This window comes from Aplysia californica, unplaced genomic scaffold, assembly GCF_000002075.1.
Source record: "Aplysia californica isolate F4 #8 unplaced genomic scaffold, AplCal3.0 scaffold00566, whole genome shotgun sequence".
Lineage (NCBI taxonomy): Eukaryota > Metazoa > Mollusca > Gastropoda > Aplysiida > Aplysiidae > Aplysia > Aplysia californica.
In genome coordinates, this window is record NW_004797836.1 from 217,602 (window position 1) to 238,911 (window position 21,310).

The 21,310-nt window shown below is 39.4% G+C and overlaps 1 long non-coding RNA gene across 4 annotated transcripts; it reads left to right on the forward strand.

Moving 5' to 3' along the window:
* Positions 1-30: 30 nt before the first annotated feature.
* On the forward strand, positions 31-8,740 carry LOC118478442. 4 transcript variants are annotated; one of them, XR_004859049.1, is made up of 3 exons: positions 31-481; positions 4,819-5,268; positions 8,337-8,740. It is a non-coding gene; the product is annotated as an uncharacterized LOC118478442 (long non-coding RNA). The 4 variants fall into 4 exon arrangements; XR_004859050.1 differs by having other exon boundaries at positions 32-454; XR_004859048.1 differs by having other exon boundaries at positions 53-454; positions 4,226-5,268.
* Positions 8,741-21,310: the final 12,570 nt, after the last annotated feature.

Here is a 21,310-nt window from a genome sequence, read left to right on the forward strand (position 1 = left end):
GAAGGGAAGCCATATTTATGAAATCCGCGCATGCGTCATCGTAAAATACGTTTGCTGGTCCAGTTCGGTTTGGTCCTCTTGGATTCTTGGAATGGAATGTTTGTGAGCCGAAAACCTTCACACAGACTGTGTTATCCTACCACACTCAAAAGGCGTGTAAAACTTAAAGTTCAAGTTGTTGACTCACAGTAAATGGTCGCCACGGGCAATGGGGATGAATGACTCGAGGTCCTCTTTTTGTTCGTCCTAAATGTTTCCAGATGATGCCATGCAACCACAGAAGACCGTCGTCATGGGGGATACTACATTCAACATCGACGTCAAGCCTTGTCAACTTGTAGAGATCTAGATCTAGATAGATCTATTTCCAGCCTTGAGCTGGCATTGAAATTTTCGTCAATATGATTCGGAGTCTGAATCTGATCGCTCGGTGGTAGATGTCGTCACACCAGTGGTACGTGGTGGGCTCTGGATTGTGACAGTGTGTATTTTTTTAGGATTAGATTTTAAAAGGAGTAGGAGTCTGTGTTGACATAGTGGCCTACATCTAAATCTAGATTCTAGATCTAGATATCTAGATTTTTTTCCAGATCTAGATCTACTTGAAGTGTAGGCTATGTAAGGCTGTGTTCTTGTGAACTTCCAAACAGTCATTTTTATAAAAACATTAAGTCAGGCACAGATAACATCAAAAACGTCGAGGATTGACAAATGGGGAGGACTTTTGTAACGAGCAACCACTGGCCTTCTATGAGACAGAGTAGAATAGAGGGCTGGGATAGGATTAGAGTTTGGGTGAGAGTTTCTCTTCTTTTTTGTTTTTGTTGGGGTGCTTGCTCGTCATGGAAGTCTTTCCGACAAATGTGTGTTCCACACACATCCACAATTTGGGTTTTAACAGATATTTTATATAATATAACGGAAAATTAAAGTTAAAGAGACATCATTTGGGAATCGCGATTTGTATGATTATGATGAGCTATCCACCTTGATTTCGAGTTTAAAAAATTATCCTTGTGTTCATGTATCGTACAGTCATAAGAGAGTGTGCTGGCTGTACACCCATGCCTCCTCATTATAATACAGTCCATGCCGGCTTTAAGCACTGTCGTCGGGAGAAAGATTAAGCGTGCTTAAAGCCGAAGCGTGCTTGAGTTCGAAGTAGACATCAGAGATTATCATGTAGAACATTTCTCGTGCTATTTCCCTTTGTTTGTAAGTAGGCCTATATAGCGGTCCTGCAAAAGTGTGCACTGTTATTTAGACACCCGCCATGGTAGTTTTTTTTCGCTCGTTTATTATTGTTTTGTGGTTGAATGGGAAATGAAAACTTAATTTAGACGCCCAGTCACGATACAGCACACTAGGCCTACACACTGCCTGTGCGTACCACTGCCCGCTGTGCCACTCATACCTCCGCCTTCATCCCACCTCGTGCGTGATACACAATCAGGATTAATGGATAGTGAGGGTCAAAGTCAAAGGTGAAATCGCAGCAAGCCTCCCTTTCTCGTCTCCCCGACTCTCTTTGTATTTTTTTTGGGTCGTGTGTAGCTTTGCCCTAGGCGTAGGCTAGATCCTGTGTCCGCGCGCGCGGCTGTGTGCATCTGCCTTCCTCTCCGCCCGTGGGAGTGTGTGTGTCCTTCACTTGCGTTCTTTGTGTTTCTCTCGACACACTCCACTGCTGCGGTGTAGACTGTGTTCGAACTTCGATGGGTCATCATGAAAATATTGACTGTCTTGTAAATGAAGCATGCTTGAAGCCGAAGTTACCGTGCTTAAAGCCGGCACGGACTGTACTGCCTACCTTTGGACTTGGATGAGCATGTCAAAGTTGGTAAAGCGGGGCTGGTGGTGCAACGAGCTTATAATGTCCTCTCTGTTAAAAATACATGTCATACAGCTCAGTAACTGCCCAACGATCTGTCACTTCTTAGACTTCTTGAGCGTGAGTCCTCACTAAATTTAAAAGCCCCATTCACCAGCCTGTAAGTAGTTTTTATTTTAACTTATTTTGGGCTGATGTAATTTTATTTCTGGCGACCCCAGATATTTTACTGGGAGGGGTCCAGATGGTGGGTTCCTATAATAATAGTATAAACATTTATAATATATAGCACAGGGCTCCCCTTTTCGGGACAACTTAAAAGGTTCCTTGACCCTTTTGTTTTCTGTCATACTGGGTATTTTAGAAACTTAAAGGGTAGTTGGTTTTTTTGATCATGTCTGACAAACTAATCCTGAAAAGTCTCCTAATTTTATATATCAAAAGAATTTTTGCATACAACATAAACTTTTAACTCGCACGCACATTCACACAGAGTGACCATGACTTAATGACTATGATTGAATGCTAACGATTTTTAATTCTGTTACGTTTCAAAGTAACAACAAGAAAGAAATGAGTAATTCTGAATAGAATTAGAGTTGTGTCCACTTAAAGGAGGGGATGGGTGGTGGTGGTCGGGCCAATCAAAAATAAAATAAAGTTGAACAAGCCAAAAGGGGTCTCTATACCGACTGTAAATTAATACACGAAGAAAATAAACTGATTCATTATTTTTCAGAGCCATCCCAGAGTTCACATTCCAGTCTTTCGATTTTTTTTTAAATGGCGGACAATTCATGTCATGTTTACAAGAGTTAAAGTTAAAGAAGGATGGGGGTAGATCTAATCTCACGGCAGGGGTAAACTTGAGGCACAACACCGGCAAATGTGAGCGACCAGAATGTGGGCGGAGTTTCTCTGCTGAAACAAGCCTGTGTCGCCGGAGACTGCATGCAGCTGAAGTAGGCCTAGGTCGACTGCTTCTGACACAGACAAGAGGTGACAGCCATGTTGATTAGATGTTTGTTTTGTCAAATCATTGACTCGGCTTCGGGATAGAGAAGGTGGAAAATGATGCATGCCAGACGCACACCACCTACCTTTTAAAGCGTATGCAAACCCCCGAAACGAAATTTTAAATAGTAACGCTCAGGCAACATCAAAACTTAAAAGGGGGTAATCTGCAGGTTTAATATTATACGCACACATCTGTGCGTAATGGGGAGCCCTGGTACGAAAAGAATCCCCAATATAAACTTAATCGCCTATTTGCGCCTTTACACCCCTATCCACTATCCACCAACTGTCTCAGTTGTAATGTCCACTGTAAATTTATATCGTACCGCCAGTGAACTGACTGCCAAAACGACACAATACACTAACTAGGCTACGCACTGCACTCGGCAGCTCCACTTAGTGGTTGCTTGATAATTAGCCTTTCTTAAGCTATTTCACTTTCACACATGTACGACCTCTACTCTATAACAGTAGAACTCGGATTTAACAACTCGGATTCAACGAGAGGAGATAGATTCCCCGTTTTTTTTTCTTCTTTAAAATCAATTAAAATAACCCGGATTCAACGAGCTAGCAAGCTCGGATTCTACGACTACGAGGTCGCTTCCAGTGTGAACAGCCCCTGCAGACATGGCTTCGCTTATTTTTCTCCCAGAACGAACTTTATCTATTCTCGGAAACCATCCATAGCACCTCCATCGTGAACTATTGTTCATTTAGCCGATTGAATGCGACCAATCAGCGGTCTTTTTTCATACCAACACATGCGTTGTTGGCACACGCACTTGTATACTTTGGCGTGTGTCGGGGTCGGATGGGCGGCCTACACACATGTGACTGTGTCGGGGAGGGGGGGGGGCACCAGCGGTCCGGGCGTTGAACGTTGCAGATACAAACGCGTCAGTCTTTTTTTTTTCCCTCAGCAACTGATCATTTATTATTTATATATAAGTAAGCTAGTATTGACGTAGATCTACATAATGAATTGAGCGTTGGTCTATGGAATCAAAAGTTGGCGTGTGCTAGGCTCTACACATAGCAACACAACTATTTGGCGAGCAATCGAGATGACACAGGCGTGCATTTGAACGAATTGGTGGTTTTTGTTTTTTTACACAGCTCATAATATGCAGGCATTTCAGGCATTAGTTGTTACTTCTCTTTACACATTATGTGCTCAGTGCCATTAATAATCTACACAAAATCTCATGTTTGCTATAATAATGTAACGCTTGGATTCAACGAGGTTTTAGGTCAGGCCCAGCGACCTCGTTGAATCCGAGTTCCACTGTAATACGAGCAAAACCTAGGGCTAGATCAAACGTTTAATTTCTCCGATTTGCTTCCTCCCCGTCCGTCCTACCTCCCCATCCTTCTCAGGCAATCATGATCAGATCTACAGTGATGCAGTGTCACCTGAAAAATCTTTAACTCTTTTCCTACCAGGCCAAAATCCACCACTGGCCCAGGGCTTTTCCCTGACCTATTTTTATGCCCCTACCCCACCAAAGGAAAATGTCAAAACATCTGACTAAACACACACAAACTGTATCATATGGCCTATCAAACTGAAGTTTCAAAAATAATCTATCAGATGGTAGTACAATAATAACAATATTGGAGATTTATTCCAATATATTAGTTTAGGGTTCCTAAAAGTGATTATGCAATACCGAATGTGTCATACTCATAGATGAAATCCACAATTTTTCAGCTTTGAAAGGTCATATAACTAAAAAAGTGCAACATCTGCATCATTCAAACTTCACAGGTTGCCTAAGTAATGTAAAAAAATGCTGAAAGTTATGTATGACAATGTGTACCTACTAAAGAAGTGAAAATATTAAACATACTGATGAAGACAGGGGAGCACTTTTCTTTTCATTTTTACGTTTCCAAGGGGAAAGAAAAAAGCACTGAAATGACTAAAATTCGCCTGTCAGTGCTATATTTTCTTTCATATCCGCTAACAGGATTCTATTACTTCTAAAACATGGATTGGCCGAGAATTTCAAATCTTTTCATCACTTGATTGGAATAGATAGCGTTAGCGAGCCACTTGAGCGGTCCAGTGAGGCCACGTCCGTGAGCAATTGCAGCTCACGGTAGGAAAAGTGTCAATAAAGGAACACCCCCCTCCCCCACAGGAAAAAAATATCTGGCGTCGCCAGATATCAGTCAGCCCAATAACTTACAGACTTACAGCCTGGCGAATGCCTGATCGGCTTTTATTTAGTGAGGACTCACACTCAAGTCATGACAGATCGAAGGGAGATAACTCATTTCTTCAGTTAATGATTGGTAAACAAGTCCCTTTGATGTTGGGCAGTCGGTGCTACATGACTAAATGTCAACAGAGGACATGAAAACCTGGTTGTACCACCAGCCCCGCTGTACCGCCAACTTCTCATGCTCTTTCCAAGGTAGGCGAAGTATATTTGACTACAGCTGTTAGTTTCCCACTCCCACTTTTTGAGCTGTATAATTTATTATATCAAATAAGTGCATAATCAATCAAACATTTAAAGCCTTTGTCACATTTTCCAATTTGTCTCTTTGCAAACGCAGATAAAATTTTTATACATCCATACAGAGGATATATATTTTATATGACTGTTTATTACAGTGGAGTCCACTTATAACGAGTTCGGAAAAAACGAGAAGTCTGTTATAAAGACACTATTCTAAAACCCCATTTTTTCCCTTCTTTACCTTTGTAAATAAAATACTGCTATAGTGCTATCAGACAAATGCGAGTCAGTTATAGCGGAATATTGCTGCTGCTGTGCACAGCGCATAGGCCAATTATACAAATTATGCAAAACCTCGCCAGTTGAGAAACTTGTTGGTGATCTTGCGAAACAAAGAATGGGAGAGCCCACGTGTGTCAACAATGAAGGCCGGAGCGAATGAGTGGCGAGGGTGTGGCATGCGCAGACAAGCAAAACGCATCGCGTGATAGGCCAGTGTAAGCCTAGTTTAGATTATCAAGGCCAACCATGCCTCTCTCTTCTCCGATGCGGGGATGGAGAGGTCACAGCAATGTGATGGATGGAGCGAATGTGTGACGTGCGCAGTCAAACAGATTGCACCACAAGGTGTGGTGGGGTTGGGGAAAGCGCAGCGGGTGAGTTAGCCCAGAGCCCTTTCTTTCTGATCGCCAACGCCGAGCTGTCAGTCCATATGGCTAGATCTAGCGCTAGAGAAAGAAACCTGATTCAATTTTTGATCAAGTAAGACCTAGAGGTCATGTTGAAACAAAATCATCATCAGGGGAGATACCAAAAGGAAATAAACAGAACTCCAAACTCATAGATTGGGCCTACTTTACAGTTTCCCTTGAATTTATTACTGGATCCCTCATAACGAAAGTCCTGCTATAACGGACATTTTGCTCCGGTCCCCTCCCTATCGTTATAACAGGATTCCACTGTACATGTATTAAGCTATTATAAAAATATTTGTATTCGGCTTATTTTTCTCTATAAATTATGCATTTAATTATATTATATATATATATAATATTATTTGCATATAATATATAATTAACAGGGTGTTAAGATTACAAACTTAATTCTTCCATTTTCTGTTTTGTTGCCCCCAAAAACATAAAATTACTAATGTTCAGCTCATTCAATTCTTTAAAAAGTACGATGAGAAAGTTCTGATGTTATCTAGGCTATTCAATATTCCGGTGCTGCATTCCCTCCATAGGAATTTTCTAAACAATATCCACAATTTCCGACATGTACACAGCCATAACTTTTTAATCTAATTTATGATTTATACCGATTTTGAAAAAGTAAGAAGCATTTTATGTCTGGATTAGGCCTATAATTGATCTTTGTACCTACCTGTGTTGTTTAAAGGTTAGTAGTATTCATCTTTAACCCTTCCTGACCCAGCTATTCTTGTGCACTTCCTAGGTTGGCCTAACCCCAGTCCCAGCCAATACAGAGCAGTATTTCAGAAAAAGAGACATGCATTCTAAAAAATGAAGCAGTATCTTTGTAATGAGGTTAAGATGATAACATAACAATATTTTTTAAAGGTAAATGAACAAATTCAAGAAAGTTAGTTTCATGGCTAATTTCGAAAAATGTGCAAAATTCGGTGTACGTACCCTCTGAAACTGAGAATATGCTCTTGGGACGGGGGGAGGTACACGCGCTGCTGAAAATATACGCCCACAGGGCTGGAAGGGTTAAAAAAGCTGTGGTGTTGCTATTGTTAGATAGCAGTATAGTGAATAGTAAAGAAAAGGTACCTTACTTTTACAGCTGACTTTCAGACAAAATGTTTGGATCTATGAACAATAAAAGTGCACCAACCATCGGCGAAATCCCAAAACAAATGGACAAGACAAGAAAAAGGCAAATTAAGCTGAACAGCTTCCTTCATGTTGATTTTGTAGGCCTACACATCTAGCATGTTGTGTCATACTACCATGTGTGCGGGGTAGAGAGAGAAAAAGCTGGGTGCGCTTTGGCAATTGATCAAATCCAGTAAATGACTTAACACGACCTTCGTCTGGCACTCTATATATAATAGTAATAGTCACATTGTCTCCGCTTGAAATGATGGGACTTCAAATTGTGATGAGAATAAGTGATTATAATATAAAAATTATAAAAGTGTTATAAATGCAGGTACTGGGGGTCAGATCTGCTGCTGGTCTCTGTTCATTGCTGTGGTTTACTATTCGATTTTGAGTTAAGCACTCAGGGCGCCGCATGCTGTTGACTTTACATTACATTATGACATCGTATTGTTACAGCATCATAGTAAGATGGTGGCGTTTAGAGTTTTGTTGTATGTTGGTGGGTAGATTTTTTCCTTTTACGGTGGAAAAGATGATTGATTTGTATGGCACGAGAGCAAATGACCAGACGGGATGATGCTGACGACCAGGTGCTTGAATTTGAATCATTTAGATAGAAGACTTTTTCTTCGGCATCTATGGTGGAGCGGTTTGGCACCTCGCCATCACATCATAGGAGACCCGAGTCCGATATATCTGACCAGGGAAAATATTTCATTGGGTATCTCTCGGTCTTTCTGCAGGGATGTGTTCCTCTCAGCCTGAGTTGGTTGACAGGCAAGGTCAGAAGCTGCTTTCAAAATGACCGAAATTATGTCGATGGGAGCTTGAAATTAATTTTCTTTAGGAGCAGTACGAGTGGCCATATTGTCGCGCGCTTAGGATGTGTTAAATTTATATATATATATATATATATATATATATATATATATATATATATATATATATATATATATATATATATATATATATACTAATCTCAACATAAGGGTAAGAGGCACTGGGGCTGAAGTAGACTTTTATCCTACTTGCCCTCCAAGCTCTCTGTGAATGTGATTGATGTGGACCACTGCAATTTTTATATCAATTGATTCCTTCTTTACAAAGTTTGAGTATGTTGTGTATTGTGTGTGTATATTATTTGCGTTTCATTTTGTTTTCTCATTACAGAGTTACCTCTTGAGTGAAGAAGGACTTCCAAATGAAAACATCAGAGTACCAACACATACGGTAGAATTTAGTCTTACTCTTAAAATTAATGCACGTTGAAAAGTTTAAAAGATAATATGAGAGAAGCTGAAGCTTTTTGCCATTGCATGCATGGTGTCAGTTTATTTCCTGCTAGCTGAAAGTTCATTTTATTGAGTAAAGTAAAGTGGAGTCCACACATAAAAACTGAAGCATGTCGTTGATCTGAAAGGCCGCTGTATACCGAAAGCAGACCTGCCACTCATCCCGATTTAGTCAGGATATCCCGATTTTTTGCCCCAAATCTCAAGCATCCTGATTTTCCCGATTTCGATCGCGTGTATCCCGATTTTTTGTCCCAGTCCGCTGTTGTGCCGGATTTTTCAATAGTAAAAACGTACTCTGCCTTCTCCTTTATCGCGGGAAGCGTCCGATGAACTTTTTGTCAGTAGGAACTCGAGCACAATTTCCCGAAATATCGATGCCGCATTTAGTAGGCCCTAGTTGACTCGCCCCAAGTGGTGTGTGATCTTTGCTTGCCCGCACTCAGAATTCTCCGACGATAGCCTGGTAACTGTTACAATTTAGGACTTAAAAATAATCGATAAAATATTCGTACTTCCGCTGCTACTTTCAAAACAAGCCTTGTCCGAGGTCTGGTAACTGCGCGTTCACACCAAGCACTCAGACGAGCGACAGTCTTTCTAACCCTTACACAACTATGTAACTGCGCTGACTAGACTAACATACGGCCGTTGTCTTTGCTTTAGTCTGAACGCATTATGAGGGATAAGAGATTTGTTGGTACAATTGGTCGGTCGGCCGCCGTTGTTATCCTAGAGTACTAGTACTAGAAGTAGAACGACTGTCACTCATCTGAGAGTTTTGTGTGAACGCGCAGTTAGTCGGACCCGTTAATAAAATTGTTTCAATCGCGCACTCGCGTCACGTGACATGACATCGCCGTGTGAGTTCTGCGTGTCGGGGACCGTCCGTTGACGGGGTCAACTTAAGTTCATGTATTTCGGGACTTATTATTGGGGGGGGGGGGGGGGGGGGTGTATAGACATAGACACTTGGACTAGGAGTGCTTGACGTGATTCTTCAGGATTTACAAAAAATAATGATACCGTTAACTCGCACGCGCGCACACGCACACGCACACGCACACACACACACACACGCGCACACGCACGCACGCTGACAAACAAAGACACCCAGAGGGCATAGGCCAAGTAATTTATGGACACCCCTGGACAAATTTTAAGTCAGCTTTGGCAGTCACCTTTGTGATTTGCTGTTGATCCCGATTTTTTTCACCAAATCCCGATTTTTTCTCCCTGAGATCCTGATTTTGAGGTTTCATAGAGTGGCAGGTCTGCGAAAGCAAATAGAAACCCTTATTTTTTTCTTCACTTTCTGAGTTTGAAGAGTCTCTCTATGATGAAAACACACACCGAAGAAAATCTGGCGGTCCTGCAAATTTTTGTTAAAGTTACTTAATTAACTTAAAGTAAAGTGGACTCCACTGTATTTCATGTCTTCTTTCTGCCAGGATGTAGTATCCCACATCTTTTACTTCTTAGCCCAGGGTTGCACTGACAGTACAGGAAGGGTCCAAGACCAAATAAGCTCTCCTGCTATGATAGAATTGAAATCAAGTAGGGTCAATGGGGGGTGTGTAGAAATTTACAGTTCTTTTACTTTTGATTTTAAAAAAGAGACTTTGAGGTACCGTACAACAATGCTCGTTTCCCAGTTGGCTTTCCAATCTGGGGTTGTTGTTTTTTTGGAGGCTCCGTAGATCTCGTAGTTTGTGTAAGTTTGATTTGTGGTCTCTTTGGAATTTTATATCTCATATCAAATTTTGTGAACTGTCTTTTCTTTTTCTTTTTTTTTTTTTTGGTAAGTGTTTTATGGCGCTTGCAAAGTAGCTGCGTAAGGCCGTATGAGCGAGCGGGACACATTCATTAAACATTTTTAGTTGGTAGGAAATTTGGAATTTTGCCTGGATGGCAGCCGAAGCGTACTCTTCGATTTTAGACCACCAAGGGATTTTTAACGTGCGCAACTTGCACGCAGGACCTCCGACATTTTTCGCCCTTGTCCGAGAAGGCTAGGTGTAGATCTTTCCTACCAGAAGATCAGGGGTGTGACTGAAAGACAGCAGTAAGAAGGAGCCAAGGAGTAGCAGTAGAAAGGCTGCAGAAAGAGTCAGGAGCCCAGAGGAGGGTCAAAGGGGGTGAGGTGGTGGTGGCAAAAAGTGGAGACGAAAGCAGACGATAGAACATTGCTAGAGAGCAGGTAAGGAGTTGAAAGAAGACAATTTTTAGAGAAGAAAATTTTTCAGTCGCTTCCCGGATTCGAACCCAGGACCTTTGAATTTGAATGAGAGGCGAGCACCTTAACTTCTAGGCCACAAGAGCCCTCGTCTTTTCTTCGACAAAAGTGGAAAACATAAAGAAAAATAAGGGATCTTGTGTGCACGGTGCACAAATTGCATTAAAGTAAGTATATTATAAAGTAAAGGACCGCTTGGATGCCAAGTTGGAAGAAAAGCAGGACTGCTCTGTGGGCTGTCCAGATTTAAATTTAGAGATGGCTATTATAATTTATATTATAAAAGAGATTGACCTTCTGTCCTAATTTTTAGTTTTTAGACTCCTGCTAAGCTAAACTTGGAACATTGCATTAATTTGCATCCAGAAATAGATCACATGTGATGGACAGTTGTGTCCCTGTGTTCTGAAGATTTCTGCTTTCCCACCAACACAGGGCACTAGGCCTGCCTATATCGACAGGTTGGATTGCCTCTTACCGCTGACTTTCCTATTTGACATGATAAACTTAGACTGTTCATCTCCTATATATTCTTATTTTTTTTAAAATGAATTATTTCTAAATTCTTCCTTCAATTTTTTGTTTGCCCCCCCCCCCCCCCCCCCCCCCCCACCAAATTATTAATTTGTTAAAAATTGAGTTCTTTCTTTCTTTTTTATTTTTGATTGTCCTGTTTCGTGCTTGTGGCTTATAAAGATGTTTCATATGATGAAAAATATGTTTCACAGAGTCTAGTAAAATAAAACAGGTCTTCTAATTTCATGATTTACCTTGATTTTGTTCTCTCATGTGTACTTCCTGTGATGATCATAATATGATTACATGTATGATCTTCTTAAATGCAGCTTGAAGGATCTTAATCTTGCCATACCTGTGCAGATATTATATTTTAAATTTTACACTGAAATTTGGTTCTCTTTTGTGTATACACACTCACTCTCTCTCTTCTCCCCCCCCCCCCTTCCCCACCCACACACACACCTGGCCTCACTCTCTCTCTCTCTAGCCCTAGCCAAAAAACAATTTAGCTTTACTTCATGTTTACTCAACTGTCTTACTATCACAAATTTGTATTTTATGTTCATGACATATATCATAGTACAGCTGTAGAGTAGTTGACTCCACTTGTGCTGAACCGCTCGAGTTTATCTTTGGTTAAGTTTATCTTTTTCTTCTTTTTTTTACTGGTCCCAATGGTTAAGTTGAACTTTGGATGAGTTGAATTTTTATCCCCTCCCCGGATGACATCAACTCATCTGTAGTTGACTGTACATATATATGGAAAGAAGGGGCAAACCACATCAAAGCTCCTGCCAACCACCCACAGCAACTTTCAAATAAAATATGAAGCGTGCTGACTAAATGAGTTACTTCTCGGATTCTAGGTAGATGGAAATAGATTATATGCATCACGCTTATATACTTATATATTTATAGGTGAAGTTTTTATAATTTATTTTAGTATGAAATACCAAAAGGCATGTTATACTTAAATATATGACATCAAATTATCATCAATAGAAAATCTACAAATTTTACCGTAGTGTTGATTTTTGGCAAATATCTCTACTTGAGGATTGAGAGAAGTAACTCATTTTGTCGGCAGGCCTCACAAATATTCCTCTCGGTTGCCCAGGAATGATAGTTCTATCCGTTCAAATCCCTCACCATTATTACCCTCACTTAACATTGAAGACAGTTATCCTGCAGCAAATGTTGTTGTTTTAGGGTGTTTGTAAATTTTTAAAAAGTTCACAATTCAGATAGTAGTAGGCCTACCTTCTTTTATAAACAGATACAGTGCAATCTCTTTAAAATATATAACAACATCGTCGGGACCAGAAAAAATAGTAATAGAGAAGCAACCAAAAATATTACTAATAGTTTTACAGTGGAGTCCACTTATAACGAGTCCTGAAATAATGAGAAGTCTTTTATAAAGACATTGTTCTCAAACCCCGTTTTTTCGCCTTCTTTATCTTTGTAAATAAAATACTGCTATTAGCGCAATCAGACAAACATGCAAATCGGTTATAGCGGAATATTGCTGCTGCTGTGCACAACGCATTATAGGCCAATTATGCATACATGTGTATAATGTAAAACCTCGCCAGTTGAGAAACTTGTTGGTGATCTAGCGAAACAAAGAATGGGAGAGCCCACGAGTGCCAACAAGGAAGGCCGGAGCGACTGAGTAGGGAGGGTGTGGCACGCACAGACAAGCAGAGCGCAATGCGTGATAGGCCAGCCTAGTCTAGACTAGAAATCTATGCCTACCATGCCTCTCACTTCTCTGAAGCGGGAATGGAGAGGTCACAATGCTGTGATTAAGACTGCACTTTCAATCATAATAAAAGAATCAACAAATCAAATTGAAAACATTGGATACAGAGGCACAGGTAGGTGTACAGAGTGGGCGCTGATGTGTCGTCGAAGCGACAAGTAAGCGTTCATATGACGCATCTTTTTGAAGACGACAGATTTTATATAAATATTTACAAAAGGAGAATGAGACCCGCTAGAGTGGGGCGTCAGGGAAGCAATGCGCTTGCGACAAGGAGGCATAAAAAAATGTGCCCAAGTGTTGTAAAATTTCAGGTGTCAAATTGCTAATAGTACATGTAATAGAATTTAGGTCTCGTGTGTGTGTAGTGCTTAGTTTGTAAGCTCATTTTATTTTTAAATTACAACATTAGGGGCTGTTCAAATATAATCTTACACCTTTTTTGGGACTTTTTGGACCCCCCCCCCCCTTTCTTACATTTTCTTAATTTTGCCTTTCCCCCCCCCCCCCCCCCCCCCCCCCCCGTAATATTACATTGTTCACTTATAAAATGATAAAAATAATATGACATTTATATCGCACAAATCCGTAAAACAATCATTGCTCTATATATGCATTGCATAATATTCATGAAAAACATGCATACACACACATATATGCACATAATAATATATGTACTAAAAATAATAGGTGTCACGACATGGTGGGATTAAGCGCTCGTCCGTTTTGATTTTGAGGCATACAGAGTTAGATATTGATATCATCTTAAAGTTTAAAGCCTGTCCATGAAGTCAAAATATTTGTGATTGAAGGAGGTGGGGTCACCTGATTTCAGGGGTAAATTTCGTGAGAAAACGGCCGCCAAAGTTTGATAACTTCGAAAGCTTGAGAGCCTTTAAAACTGAAAAATCACAAATTTTGTGCATGTAATGAACGTTTTTCAGTACGGACGTAAAATGTGTTTAACGTGAAAAAAAAATTCAATAAAAGTTCCCAAACCTGTGGGAAAATGCCAGTTTTTTTCACTTTCATGATTTTGACGAGCGCATGATTTCACCACGCTGCCTCACAATTAGAGTAAATCATTCAAGGAAAATATTGCATATATATATACACTCTTTCTTACTAGGTTAATAAAAAGGAAAAAATTGAGACTCATGTCTATGACAAAAGCGCTTTAATTTAAAAAAAAACCCATGTTACTGTGGAATTCTGATAAAGTCAACACCTCGGACAGAAAAAAAGTGTTGACTTTGAGCAAGGCTGACTTTATCCATTGTACAACATGTACTGGCCATTGAAAATTGAAGATGACAGCTATAAAAATACAAAGTAGGCCTACCTGGTAATAAACAAGATGTAATCTCAATTTCAGGGAATATAATTCTGAAGTTGTCACCAAAACAAGAGATTATAATGAAAGAACAAAGTACATATATGTAATTGGAGGTGTGTACACCACTTGCTCAGGCAAAATATCTCTTCTTGAATGAATTCAGCTTTGGATTTAGCCCCAAATTGTTGACTTTATGCAAGGTTAACACTCAAGCGGTTGACTGTATCAGAAACACAATTACTTTAACAAAGAAGGTAAGAAACGGGACTACAGTGAGGTGTTGACTGTAAGCAAGAGTTGACTTTAAACAAGTTGACTTCATCAGGATTCCACTGTATCTCTGTTATTATTACTGATCATTTATGCTGAAAAAAAGTGAAATTAGATCTAGTTATCATCAACAAATTATGATAAATAATATCTTTCATCATTATGTCAGAAATATTTTTTCACCTCACAAAAGTGTAAACACTAGTTCAAGACCCCCACCCCTTTCTTACACTTTTCTTACAGGAGCCAAAGACCCCCCCCCCGGCGTAAGATTATATTTGAACGGCCCCTTATGCGAAATGTGAAATATTTATTTTTATTTAGTACAAGTTTTACGGCACTCGCAACTGCATAAGGTCAAATTTAAGCGTCAAGAAATGTGAAATGGGCACGGAAGCAAAAGTGTGATGAAAACACTACAGCAACAGAAACTTAGTAAATATTGATGGGTTCATTTTGATGTACATGTAACATGCATCTTTCGTCATCTGTTAGTATTTCGTCCTTTAGGTGGTGTTACTCTCCACATTTCGTCTTAGATTCTATGCACCCAGTATCAATGCTGAGCTTGTCGCTGTTTATGCGACCATGATAACAACCATTAAAAAACACCTTCTTCGCACATTGTTCTACTTCTAGGTCTACTCCGAAAGACGCGGCTTTCACACCATTCACACCAGGTATCTTGAGAGCGTCGTGCTATCAAATCATCAGAAAGATGCGCCGAAAAATGCAGCAAGGCAATCCACTTTGTCTGTACCCTAACTAACAGTAACAGAGTGCACTTTGCGCTATTATTATTTAAATAGTTTAATACATTTTTGCTTTTGTTTTTCTCGACAAGTAAAGTAAAATGTTGGATGACTTTAGTGTGCATGAAACATAAACAAGTCAGATTCAATTACAAAAAAAGGGCAATTGTTTGTGGTACAGTAGTTTCGCAAAATAGGCCTTGACACTTGAAATTAAAATGTATTGTAAATTGAAACAGAATGCAACCCTCCATCATGTAGACTACATATATGAAAACTGACAAAATAATATCTGTTATATTGTATACTTCTTTTTATGTATAGGTAGAGGAGCATCCTTTTATTTCATTTAATACCATAGTAGTAATAAATATCAATGTAGTAATGTAGATTTATATAGAATAATTGTGGAGGGTTCATAGAATAGTAAAATAAAAATAAAACGTACAGACAAATGGCAATCTGATGATGTCCAATATAATCTCTTTGTCAATAATGGACTACATCATGTACACAGTTGAACCTGTCCAAGTCCAAGATGACCATCCACTGTCGAGTCCAGGAGAAAAGAGGTCTTTTTTTAGTAGGTATGGTAGGTGGGTGGTCCTCTTGGACAGTGTTTTTAAAAATGCAAGAGGGAATTAGTGGGTAATAGCCATTTAAACTGGTGATTATCTTGGACAGGTAGTCATTATATAGCAGGTTCAACTGTATCATAATCATATATATAGATGAATATTGCAACAATAAATTACCGGTACAATGTAACCGCTTATCAAGATTTACTTGTAACGTAACAGAGGTGTGATTGCGTTCATGAGAGTGGATGATGCGTGACGTGACGGACCGTACAATGATCACATAGCCTATTTTCGCTACTGTACTTGGTTGATCAGCTGAGGGCGCCCAAGTTTCTTATTCTTTATAAAAAACAAACCCAAAAAACAACTAAATTATGAACTAAAAAGCGGGATCTTAGCCGAATGTAGCTCCTTCAGGGCGAGTCAGAGTGTAATTTTAAGGGCGACTACTTTTACTTTTTAGTAAAAATTCTGTTTTTCCAAAACAGCAGGATCTTGGGCGAACCGGGACTATAAGTGGTGGGGTCTTAGGCGGAGACTACTGTATTAATCAAGACTATAATATAATCTTTTCTAAGTGAAGTGGCAAGTGCAAAAATATGTATACGAAATTCACAAAGAGAATAAGATTGATTACATTATTATAATAAACTATACAAATTTAAGGGGGTGTAGCTATGGTCAACACCCAAATCCTATAGTTTTTGGTCTAATGTTTGCTTTTCTGCATCAAAGGCGGTGACATAGTACAAAAAAAGGTTACCAAGCAAAAAATTCAAGATTTTAGCCATAATAATCCCGAGCCATCAAAAATAAAGGATTGATTCAGCATTTTTAAAACCAATTTTATATTTTGTCAATCATCAACACTCATCAAGATAGAAGCCTAATATTTGGCATGGCGATTACTGTTGGTAGGTAGAACAACCTTACAGAGCCAAATTTGAATTTTCTGTACTGACTTGTGAGCCTTACAGTTCTTGCTATGCACCACATTCAGGTCTCCAATGTTTTCAGATTTTGTCAAATAAAACAGGCCTAAAACTCCAAATGTGTTCCATAAACAGCAAAAATGCTCCTGTAAAGTTATAGAGAAATGTGTATAAAAGATTGTGTCCAAATTTGAAACAATTCTGACAGTAACTTTCTGAGATCTACTCAATATAGTGTTGCTACCTGGTCAGATAAACAATTCTGAGAAAACTACAAAGAGAGATAATTTTTGGTGAAGATTTTCCTACATTGCTGCCTCTCTTAAATGCGTTTTCCAGGTATTTATAAGTTTGATAAAGGAATTAGGCTTCTAAAGATGGATCCTTGATATTGATATCTATTAAGATACTCCAAAAACTGAAAATTGATATTTTTTCAAAATTTTTACTGATCTGACCAGTGGATCCCCTTAAGTGTGGCAAAATCTGGACAATTTCAGAATCCTGATGTATCCACAACAAAGGGTAATCGAATTAATATATATATACATGTACATGTATTATGTGATACCACTAGCATCTGCGTTTGTTGCCATTTTTTTGCCCAAAAAGTTGCCATTAATTTTCAAGCTTTCAACTCCCGCCCTGTGACGACACATAGCAAATACCGGTATGTTGATAGAGGTAACTTGATCTAAATCTAAAGCACCAGAATTTCTTAAGCTGTTTTAAGCATCCAGAATATCATTTTTGTAGCCACACAGAGTGTAAAGCGGTAAAAATATATAACTTATATTATAAGGTCTCACAACAGAAAGAAATCAAAGTTAGTGCAGTAGGCCTACACAAACAACCACAAAAAATTAACAAATAAGGGCGTGTGTCCACATATCAGAAGATTGGCCGTTTTAACCCTAAACGGGTGCAATTCAAGAAAAAGTACAGAATATTACACCTAAATTATGGAATCACACTCAAGGCGAGTCAAGGGGCCTGCCACTACTGCCAGTGTCAGTATTCGGTTTTGGTGACGCGCTCTCACATAATGCATTATAAATTTAATATGATAAAAAGGTAGGAACATCAAATTAAATTATAATTTTTATATTTTGCTCTCTGAACACAATTTTTTTTTCTTTTAAAAACAACACATCAGAACAATAACCAAAAATTTAACGCACCAACAATCAACACATTTAAACACAACAAAGAGGGAAAAAATAAAAGAGAAACATAGTGGAAACCATATATATATATATATATATATATATATATATATATATATATATATATATATATATATATATATATATATATAATATAACAACAGGCTCGGTAATAACAAGGATCCGGTACATTGTAATAACAGGGATTTTTTTAAATCCCCATTTTTTTCCTACTCTTTGTCTCTACTATTAAAAGTTATCGGCAATAACAGGACCTCGTCGGAGCCCAATCCAATCGGTTATAATGGCAGGAACAAAAGGCTCACAATGTGTAAAAAGTGAGTGAGAGAGAGAGAAAGAGAGATAGAGCAAGCCCACGCAGCAGGTGAAATGAGAGAGGGCTGCGGTGTGCTGCATACTTTACTTTGAATTGATAAAGCCCTAAAGCCTAGCGCCAAGTCAAAACCCCTGTTCGTGGGTACTTGTGGCAAGGGAAACTACCTATGAATAAATACAGCTTGATTAGTCCTCAAATGATTAATTCCTTTGCACTTGCATTTCTGAAATTAATCATTTTGGGACTAATCCGCTGTATTTTTATTTTATACATGGGTATTCCCTTGCCGCAAGTACCCACGAACAGGGGTTTTGGCCACGTGGCAGGCCTGCGCATGACACATTACGCGTACGTGTAGCTAGGCTTATGCAGATGCTAGATAATAGTACAGTAGACCATTTTGTGCATGTAGTACTAGTAGTATTACTGTTTACCCCTCTTCCCATGTCATGTAATTCACATCTACTTAGTAATTGTCAATACTATTGGTCATACAGTCTTCAACATAAGTTAAAAATCACCTTGACAGACAGCCCTAGCTTTTTTTAAATATATCTGGAAAAAAAAAGACAGCAAGGTATGCTTCAAAATTTTTTGCTCTGAAAGTGTTACAGTGGAAACCATATATAACAGGCCCGGTAATAACAGGGATCTGGTAATAACGGATTTTTTAAACCCCCGTTTTTTCCTACTCTTTGTCTCTATTAAAAGTTATCGGCAATAACAGGGCCTCATCGGGGCCCAACCGGTTATAGCAGGGACAAAGACTCGTTAACAATGTGAAAAGAGAGAGAGTGAGTGAGAGAGAGAGAGAAATAGAGAGAGAGAGAGAGTAACACAGTGATGGAGCAAGCCCACGCAAGCCATGCCACTGCAAGCACATGCAGCGTGTGAAGTGAGAGAGGGCTGCGGTGTGCTGCAGACCTCAATCTAACCAGAAACCTAGCAACACGCACGCGTAATGTGTCACCAACGATGTCAAGCGCAAGACAAAATGCCTTTCAATAGACAAAAAATACTAAATAATCCAGGCTGTTGACAAAAAGCAAGCTCCACTGGCAGAGATTTGTCGTAAATTTGACTTTCCACAAGGGTCGATTCACACCAATATCAAGGATAGACAGAAAAAAGTGGCAGCATACTCCAATTTGCTTTGAAGTTGAGACTACCCGATGCAGAAACTGTGGACCAAGCTCTTCTGATGTGGTTTAAGGAGGCAAGGAGAAAGTCGGTGACAAAACCTCTGTTCATGGGTACTTGTGGCAAGGGAAACTACCCATGAATAAGTACAGCTGGATAATTCCACAAATGCTTATTTCCTTGCATTCTGATTTAACAGGGATCGGATATAACAAACAGGACATTTTCTCTACTCCCATCATCCCTGTTATATCAGGTTTCCACTGTATTTTTGTTTATAAGTTACCTGCGTGTACCGGTACTGCAAAGCTTCTTAAAGGGGCAAAACCACTACGTGCAGCAAGGAAATCCTAGGGGAATTTAGCCAAATTTGCTGTTTTTTATAGACTCGTGTGCGACACCACGGACATGATCCCTCAGTTAAATTTTCTGGTGCCCATCATAACCGGACTATGGTCTCGAACTGTGCTCACTTTGGTGGCAATATAAGCCGCCAGCATCACTATCATACTGGATTTTGCGCACGCATCAACATGCCACCACGATGAAAGCATAGAGACTTTGGTCGTGCCAGAGCTATGGCATGGCTGCAGAATGGAGTAGGAGCCCGAGAGATTGCCAGAAGGCTTGCAGTGTCACACTTTGTCATTGTCCGCTTGAGGAAACGCAATCAAGCCACTGGATCTGTCCAAGAACGCTCATGTGCAGGTTGACCCTAAAAGATCACTCAGAGTGTTTGCAAGTGGTCCTTAACTTATGTTGAAGTCTGTAAGTGAGTAACTTTATTGATTACCCATGAGAAAAAAATGACATTCTAGTGGCATTTGACCTATAATGCCTTGACTCCAGGCTTGAGTAAAAAAAACAACAAGGGCATAATAAATGAAACAAAAACAGTAGGCTACCATATCATATAATAATAAAATAATAAAATAATAATAATACTACTAATAATAATAATAGATCTAATAATGTTAATAATAATAATTATAATTATAATAGGATTTAAACAAGTCAAAGAAACAAGACTATTTTCAGCCATGTGAATTTCTCATCAATGTGATTGTGTCCCGCATTTCTGTTCAGAAGTAACAATAGTAACATGTAGTCATGTAGTAGGTACCAGAAACTAAATTTTCAAAGTAGTTGTATGCCAAATTTATCAGTTCCATTTGAAAGGCCTATATATCCACTGAGCATTTTGGTACCATTCTTTAACCTCTCAGTCAATTTTTAAGAAAATGGTAGTTGTTTAAAATTTGATCAAATTTGTTAAAGTCAGTCACTGGCAGCAACCCCATGTTTGACAGACAATAAAAGAGTACCAAGAGCACTAAACATCTCCACATTTGTCGCCTCAAACACGATGGTCTGTTGTTATTTCGACAAAAGCACCGACCGTTGACCCGGCCGGCGCCGCACCGGGCTCCGCGGCGAGCGACTCGGCTCTATACTGTAGCGTACCCCGCGTACGGGAAAGCCCGTTTAAAGCTCTACAGTTCTCCGCCAATGAAAAGACGGTATTTAATCATTCCTCGTTCCGCGAAGTTGAATCAGAGACACTAAAATATAGAGACAGGAAACGAGGCCTCTTTTAGCGTATCCAGGTCACCAGCTGATTGTGAAACGAGGCGCGGTAAACAAAGCTAATGGCGGCTGTCGGCAGTCGCAAGTCACCTGCAAGTGTAAGTGGTGTTTTGCGGCAGTCTGCGTCCGTGCCAATTCAAGATCGCATAAATACCAGACCTAGCATTATTAAGCTTTCCAAAGGACCCTGAAATGTAAGAATTTGCACATGTACTTTTTCATTAACCTTAC